At 42.0% G+C, this 7,456-nt stretch overlaps 1 pseudogene; it reads right to left on the reverse strand.

The window, feature by feature from the left end:
- Positions 1–373: 373 nt before the first annotated feature.
- Positions 374–6,851, reverse strand: LOC138923025 (olfactory receptor 5D14-like; annotated as a pseudogene).
- Between the last annotated feature and the right edge of the window lie 605 nt (positions 6,852–7,456).

Consider the following 7,456-nt stretch of genomic DNA (forward strand, 5'->3'; position numbering starts at 1 on the left):
AGTCATTTCTAGGCTAGTTCCTTGAACCTCTGTGTCATCATCTACACAATAGGTGTAACTGTCCTCACCCAGTGTGTTTTTCAATATAAGCTGAGTGAAAGCCCAAGACCGTGCTTTCACACAATTCACAGGAACCAAGGCATGAAGAAAAGAACCATCCTTTTAATCACATGGCATGTGTATCTGCATCTCCCAACAAAGACACGAGGCTTCAGGGACAGGACACCACCAGCTGCAAGGGATTTGAGTTTACGTCTTCATGACACCTTCACATCACAGCCTCCTATAAAAGCCTCATGCAAACCTATGTAATAGGCTTTAGAAGACTCTGTTTCTGTTTTTCTTGGGATTGGGAACATCTTTTGAGATTAGTTCAGTGAAAGGGGAACTTTTTGTCTATTAATTTCCAGAAGGCATCTTTCACATCTTTACTCCTCAGGCTGTAGGTCAGAAGGTTCAGCATGGGGTTGACAACTGTAAAAAGTACAGAGGCCACTTTGACAGTTTGATAAGAGTTTTTGGAGTTGGACGAAGTATAGGGAAAGGATGGTCCCATGGAAGATGGTGATGGTGGCAAGGTAGGAGGCATAGGGAGAGAAGGCTTTGTGATACCCCCTGGAAGAATGGATGTTTAGTTTACAAAAATAAAAACATAGGAAGCAAGGATGATCAGTGGTGTACTCACTTCATTGAAGGTGGAAAAACCAAAGAGCAATAGTTGAGGAATGTGTATATTGGAGCTCAAGACTGCGATGAGAGCAGTATACTCACAGAAAAAGTGGTTGCTTATGTTACATTCAGAAAAATTTAATTGGAGAGCATAGCAAAGGAGTACCAAGGAGCAAAACATAGGGGCCGGCTCTGTGGCCGAGTGGTTAAGTTCGTGCACTCCACTGCGGAGGCCCAGGGTTCGGATCCTGGGCACGGACATGGCACTGCTCATCAGGCCACATTGAGGCAGCATCCCGCATCCCACAACTAGAAGGACCTGAAGCTAGGATATACAGCTGTGTACGGGGGGCTTTGGGGAGATAAAGCAGGGGAAAAAAAAAAAAGGTTGGCAGCAGTTGTTAGCCCAGGTGCCAAGCCTTAAAAAAAAAAAAAGAAAAAGGAAGGAGCAAAACATACCCCAGCAATACGACCCAGCCACCAGGAGGGCACTGAGCCTCTGTGACATGGCCACTGTATAAAGCAGAGGATTATAGATGGTCACAAAGTGACCATAGGCCACCACTGCCTGCAAGACGGACTCAGTCACCATCACAGCATAGGACAGGAAAAACTACAACTTGCAGCTGGAGTAGAAGATGCTTTTATTGGACATGACCAAGTTCTCAAGCAGCTTGGAAGTAACAACGGAAGAGTAACAAAAGTCAACCAGAGAGAAGTGACTAAGGAAAAAAATACATGGGAGTGTGAAAGTTTGGGTTTATCTGGATGAGTACTATCATCCCAAGATTTCCTACTGCAGTGATAATGTACATGATCAGAAACACAAGAAAGAGATGAATCTGAAGTTCTGGGCAACTGTGAAACCCAAGAGGAGAAAGTTTGTCTCCACACTCAGAGTTCTTGCAAACATCACCTCAATGCCTTTGAAGGGAGGGGGTGAGGGAAGAGAGCTGTTCTGTCAAAGAGAAGATTCATGGATGGGAGTGACAAAGACATTATGACTTTCTGTGGTAGATAAAATAGCATGAGATGAGTTATTGGTCTTAGTTTCCTCCATCTAGAATATACCCCATGCAGATAACTGCTATGGATATACCAAACCAAGCTGAGTCTCTGAAATGTCTTTGTGTTTCCATTGCAATTTGTGTTTTCATAAAAAACACTTACCATATTGTAGTGTGCACATCCACACACTAGCTAGTAGCGTAAAATGCACATAAGTGATAGAGAATGTTTGCACATAAATGCTGAAACTAGTGTAAAAGTCAGTGAAAAAATGTGAAACATTTGCCCCAGAGAACAACATATATTGTTACTACTTTTTGCCCATATACACAAATCAACTAAAATTTTCAAGAAGATATATTTCTACTCTAAGGAAAGAGTAGAATATATTAGAAAATCAAAGAAAAGAATATATCAATCCCATTTTAGCACCTTTTGTTCACTAAAGTTTACTTCTTTCATTGAATAGCTTGGCTGCTGAAGGGCTGAGGAATCCAGTGGCTCCTCTGGACCCCAGAGAGTAGTGCGCACTTTATTAGAGTTTATGGTCTGTGGCTTAACATCTATTACAGCCCAGACATCATACAGACATCTCTTAAAGGGATCAAGATTTACAAGGTAAGAATTCTCTCAGAAATAATTAATTCTCATCCTGTAACCAAAAGTTTGGTCTCTGAACCTGATGCCAATCCAAATAACGAGAACAGAGTCTTGAGTGGAGAGGAAAGGTTTTTACTATGCCAGGCACAGGGAGCAAAGCAAGGGCTCATGCCTCAAAAATTGCTAGCTCCCCTATGAGGAATGGGTAGGGATTTTTATTTGGGGTTTTGGGTAGGGGAGGGGGAAGATGTAGCTTGTGCAGCTGGGTGCTTTTCCACCAGCCTGCGTTTGGCCTTGAGAGGCTGCTTGCAGCAAGGCGGTGGGTGGGGTGGTGAGATAGGAGGATGGCAGGTGGGCATCCTTTGCTGTTGTCTCTTGTCTCCTCTTCCTGTTTGAAGCGGGTTCAAGTGCTGGGAGTCTGGAGTCGAGGAGCTGAGGTCTGGGAAGCCTCTGACCCTTGATATTCTTGAGACAGTGGCTTTCCTGGCAAACTTCAAGGACACATGATTAGCTGAACTTTAGTGTGCCTCCAACATCAGGCCACCTGAGCTTTTAACAATTTGAAACTCCCATATAGTTGTAAAGCTCAAGGAGTCCAAGTTTAAAGAAACAGGTATTTACATGTGAGTGGAGCTAGAGAAGCAGGAAAGGGGGTGGTGGGTTTTATTTTTAACCCCATATATGCTGGGTTCGATGTGGGGAACTGATATCAGGGCTGATGTTAAGAGACTGTAACAATTCTTGTGAATGTTTATACACGAATTTAAGGTGCATATAAAGATAATACAATATCCATTTTTAAGTGGAAGTTTATTCTTCTCCTTGTGAAATGTTTGTCAATGGACTTGAAGTCAAATATTTCCATGACTGTTAACTCCTTTCTTTAATATTATTGGACTCAGAATTGGATAGCATTTACAGTGACTCAACACACACACACAAAAAGATCACAAGAGTTACCATATCAGGAAAAGAATATTTTACCTGCTTCGTAGTAAACTTGATTAAACTGGCCTGCTACAGGGATACAGGCCACCACTCTCCTGCTTCTCTGTAGACTGAGTGTAACTGGAGCCCCAAGGCTTCTACATCTAACTCAGTAGTCCTAGAGACTCAAACTCCAGAAGTCACTACCAACTTACTCATCACGAGCATCAAAACAAGTAATTAAGGCCAATGCAAAGTCTCCTACACCATTTTTAATGACTCAAATTTCCTTGAAATTACACAGAAAAATTGCATCTTGAAATTGACTACCAGAACTTATTTGCTCCTAATTAAAACCTGTTTGGAATTAAAATAAAACTGAGGTAAGGCAGTGTTTCTCCAATCCTGCCTCATCAATATTAAAATTCGGTGGGGTTTTTTTGATTTTGTGGTCAGCGTATACCACATTTAGGCAAGTTACTCCAACCTATTTACAAAGTTACCCCAATGTCCATTTTTAGTGGATCCCAAAACAAGAGAAAATTCCAACAAGTCCAGTCTGTCACGCCAGCTGCTGTGTTATTTGGGCCATATGACACAGCATATATGATCGTCCTTAAAGTGTATTTGCAGATAAAGATTATTCAGAACTTTGGATAAGCCCCTGTAGTGAATTACAGATCAGACCTCTGAATCTTAAAGCAGTAACTTCCTCTGCAGATAACTATTCACCTTTTGAGAAACAGATTCTAACTTTTTAATGGACCCTAACAGAGACTGAGTGATTGACAATAGGCTACCAAGTTACTATGCAACCTACACTTCCATCACACACTTCGTATTGTCTAGCTCACCAATCCAGAATGTGAGGCATGCACTGCAGTCAACAGTACTCCTGTTCCTGAAGACACAGGTAAATTGCATGAGCAAGTGATCCAGTTGTCCATGGTCCATACTTTGATTGCATGGCTTTCTCGGTCAAAGCCTAAACTTGTCGTGAGGTATTCCTTATGAACAACCTGAATGTGGAAGAAAGCACCAGGGCCTTATTCTCAGATGATTCTTTGTGATATTCTGGCACCACACAACGTGGACATTTGCAGCACTAAAGTACTGCCTTGGGGGGTTCCTGTAAAACAGTGGTGAAAGACCTAGTATTCAGAAATTCAAAAAATGTACCTGGAACATTGGAATAGCCTATTTAAAACTCAGTTATAGGACAGTCTCTGTTGGTAATACTTTAGAGTGATGGAATGATTGCCTCCACAATGTGGTATATGCTGTAGGTCTAATAGCAGTATACATTGCTGTTTCTCCATTAATTTATGGGTCCAAAGTGGAAATAAGAGTGGCTATTCTACAATTATCCTTAGTGATCTACCAGCTAAAACTCTGCTTTGTGAAGGTGAAACTATGAGCTTTAGTGATTTAGAAGTCTGATGCTTCCATAAGGAACACAGTGATGGATCCATCAAAGTGGAATTGTGACTTGTTTGACCAAGAAAATGTGGTGGGAGTTAAATAGATTCCAGAATAGAGGCACCAATATGCCTTACTGCTTCTGTTACCAAGCCAAAGTGGGTCTGCTTCTTGGTGAGTTGAAATCAAAGCTTTCTCCAGAAGTTGTCACACAAACTAAAATTTATTTGCAGCAAATAAGGAGCCCGCAGGAAATTATTTCCAAAGCCATGGCTCCCTGAGCAAGGGAAAGCAGGGACCTTTTATCTCAGATGGAGGATGAATATCCAAAAGGGAAGTTTCATCATTACATGTAGAGATGGTTATTCACTTGCACAGATGCAGTTTGACAACATGATTCCACATGCTTCACGTGTTATGGTAATAAGGCCTAAGTTCCACCTTGGGTGGAGATCTTAACATTAAAATGAAGCAAGGGTAACCCTTGGGCACTTCTCAGCCCATCTGTGCAGGTGTCACTCTTGCAGAGGGGTTTGGACCCGTTCAAGGAAGGTGATTGTATATCTTAACATAACTGAAGAAATAATTTTGAGAAACAATTAAACACTTCCTCCTTTGAGTTACTTGGAGCAGTTAGTCAGTGACAACATCCCTCCTCTGGTTTTACCCTGTTCCTCCATCTTAAGGAGCATGAGGCAAACGTCCATCTTCTGTGACTGCTTCCTACTGATCATGGGCATTGACACACGGACTGATAGAGGACAGAAGTTTTACTCACCAGGTATAGCCTCAAGTTGTTTGCATCCTTGTGTAACAACCCTCTGTAATTGTATAGCTTCAATGTTTATAGTCACAAACTGTATGAGAATTAAATATACAGAGTCCAAAGGGCAAGAAAAGAAGGATAGCTACTAAGGGGCATAAGAGAAGGAAGTCTGGCTGGCTTCTTTCTGTTAGCCATGTGGATTTTTCCAATAACCCAGTTGTACTCTCTTTTATAGCGCCACTAGTATTAACACAGAGACAGAAAGACACATTAGCTAAGGCCAAGACTCATTCCTCTCTGCCAAAAGATAATCTAAGGCAATTCTATCACCTTCAAGTCCAGGCCTGATTCATTGGCTACCATGGCCACCATGGCAGTGGCTTCTTTGATCGTGGCTGTATTATAAATGGTGTCTTCTTCTGAAGCCACTAGTGACTCAGTCAGGGAGATTACCCCAGCACTAAGGAGACCTGCTACCCACTTGTTCTTTCCTCTTTTGATTTGTGGAGGTGCTAAGGTGGTACAGTTATGAACCTGTATATATTTAGGATCTGGATGTACTTGCCCCACTGTCCAGATTCCACCATCCTTTTTATAATCTAGTTACTGGGTTTCCCATCCTTCTATGCTGGACCTAGCCTTGCTGCCCAGGAACATAAAGACTCCTTGTAAGAATACCGTGCTGAAATGATATGGGGAGGGTTAGGATCCAGGGCAGAGACTGGGATGGATAGACAGTCATTCAAAGATTGATAGGTCATTGGGATTTACTTATCTTTATGATGTCAACAAAACAAGAGCTTCAAATCAAAGAGTAGCTCACAGGAAAACTCAATGTTATCAGTCTTATGCAATGATCTCTTTTGATGTTCAGGTGTGGGAGCCTTTTTTACCCATGTGTGGTGGATACAAGCAGTGACTCCTAATATTATGGAAGAGTGAGTGGTTAGTAACATGAAGTGAGACACTACCCAACTAGCATTTAGCTGATCAGGGGGCAAACTGCTTTTCCAAGTTTTAAGATAGACCCAATCTCCAGGCTCATATGAGTGGAGCTTGAATTCTGTAGGTAAGGAAAGACAGAAATTTCCATATTTATTGAGTGCTTCTACCATCTGCTTCAGATTGATTACATGTTTGATAGCCTGGGTCTGGGTTTGTGAGCAAATCCGAGTCTTCAGAAGGCCTGGCATAGGGCATTTCCAAGGGCCATAGAAGGGTAGAGAGGGAATTAATGGTAATTGGAGAAGCTCTGCTGATATAGCGGCCCTTTCTGCAGGCGCATCTGCCAAATTATTCCCTTTTTTGGCCTCTGATTCCTCACTTTGATGGCCTTACAATGGCCCACAACTACTTCCTTGGGGCCTTGTCCCACTTCTAGCAGTTTAAGGATCTCTGGCTCATGTTTAATTTCTTTTACTGCTGCTGTTATGAAGTCCTCTTTCTTTCCAAATGACTCCATGAGCATGAATTACAGAGAAAACATACTTAGAGTCTGTGTATATTGCTATTGTTTTTTCCTTTTCCAAATCCCAATGCTCTGATTGATGCAATTATTTCTGCCTTTTGACCTGAGGTGACTGGTGTCAGCCCCTTGGCTTCTATGGTTGCATGCAGAGACACTACTGTATAACCTGCACCTCCTTGTTCATTACTCATGAAGCTGCTCCTATCTACAAACCATATTTCCTCTGCATTAGGTGATGGTTTGCTCTGGAGACCTCTGTGGCTAGAGTAAACCTGATCAATCACTTCTGGCAAGCATGGGTAATAGGCTCATTGGAATCAAGGTGCAGGGTAGCTGGATTTATGATGTAATAGAGGTTTGAAGAAATCTGAAGGGGATCTGGCAGCATAGCTTGATATAATAGCATTATATTCTGGGATAGCCATAGATGTCCTTTAGTCTCTAATAAGCTAGAGACTTGATGGGGGGTCTATACCATCATGGGTTGGCACATAGTTTTTCTTCTTTAATTAAGAGGCAGGTGGCAATTAAAACTCTCAAGCATGGGGGCTATCCTTTCACCACAGTATCTAGCTGCTTCAAGAATAGGCTATCACTCT

This window comes from Equus caballus, unplaced genomic scaffold (genome assembly GCF_041296265.1).
Source record: "Equus caballus isolate H_3958 breed thoroughbred unplaced genomic scaffold, TB-T2T haplotype2-0000440, whole genome shotgun sequence".
Classification (NCBI taxonomy): Eukaryota; Metazoa; Chordata; class Mammalia; order Perissodactyla; family Equidae; genus Equus; species Equus caballus.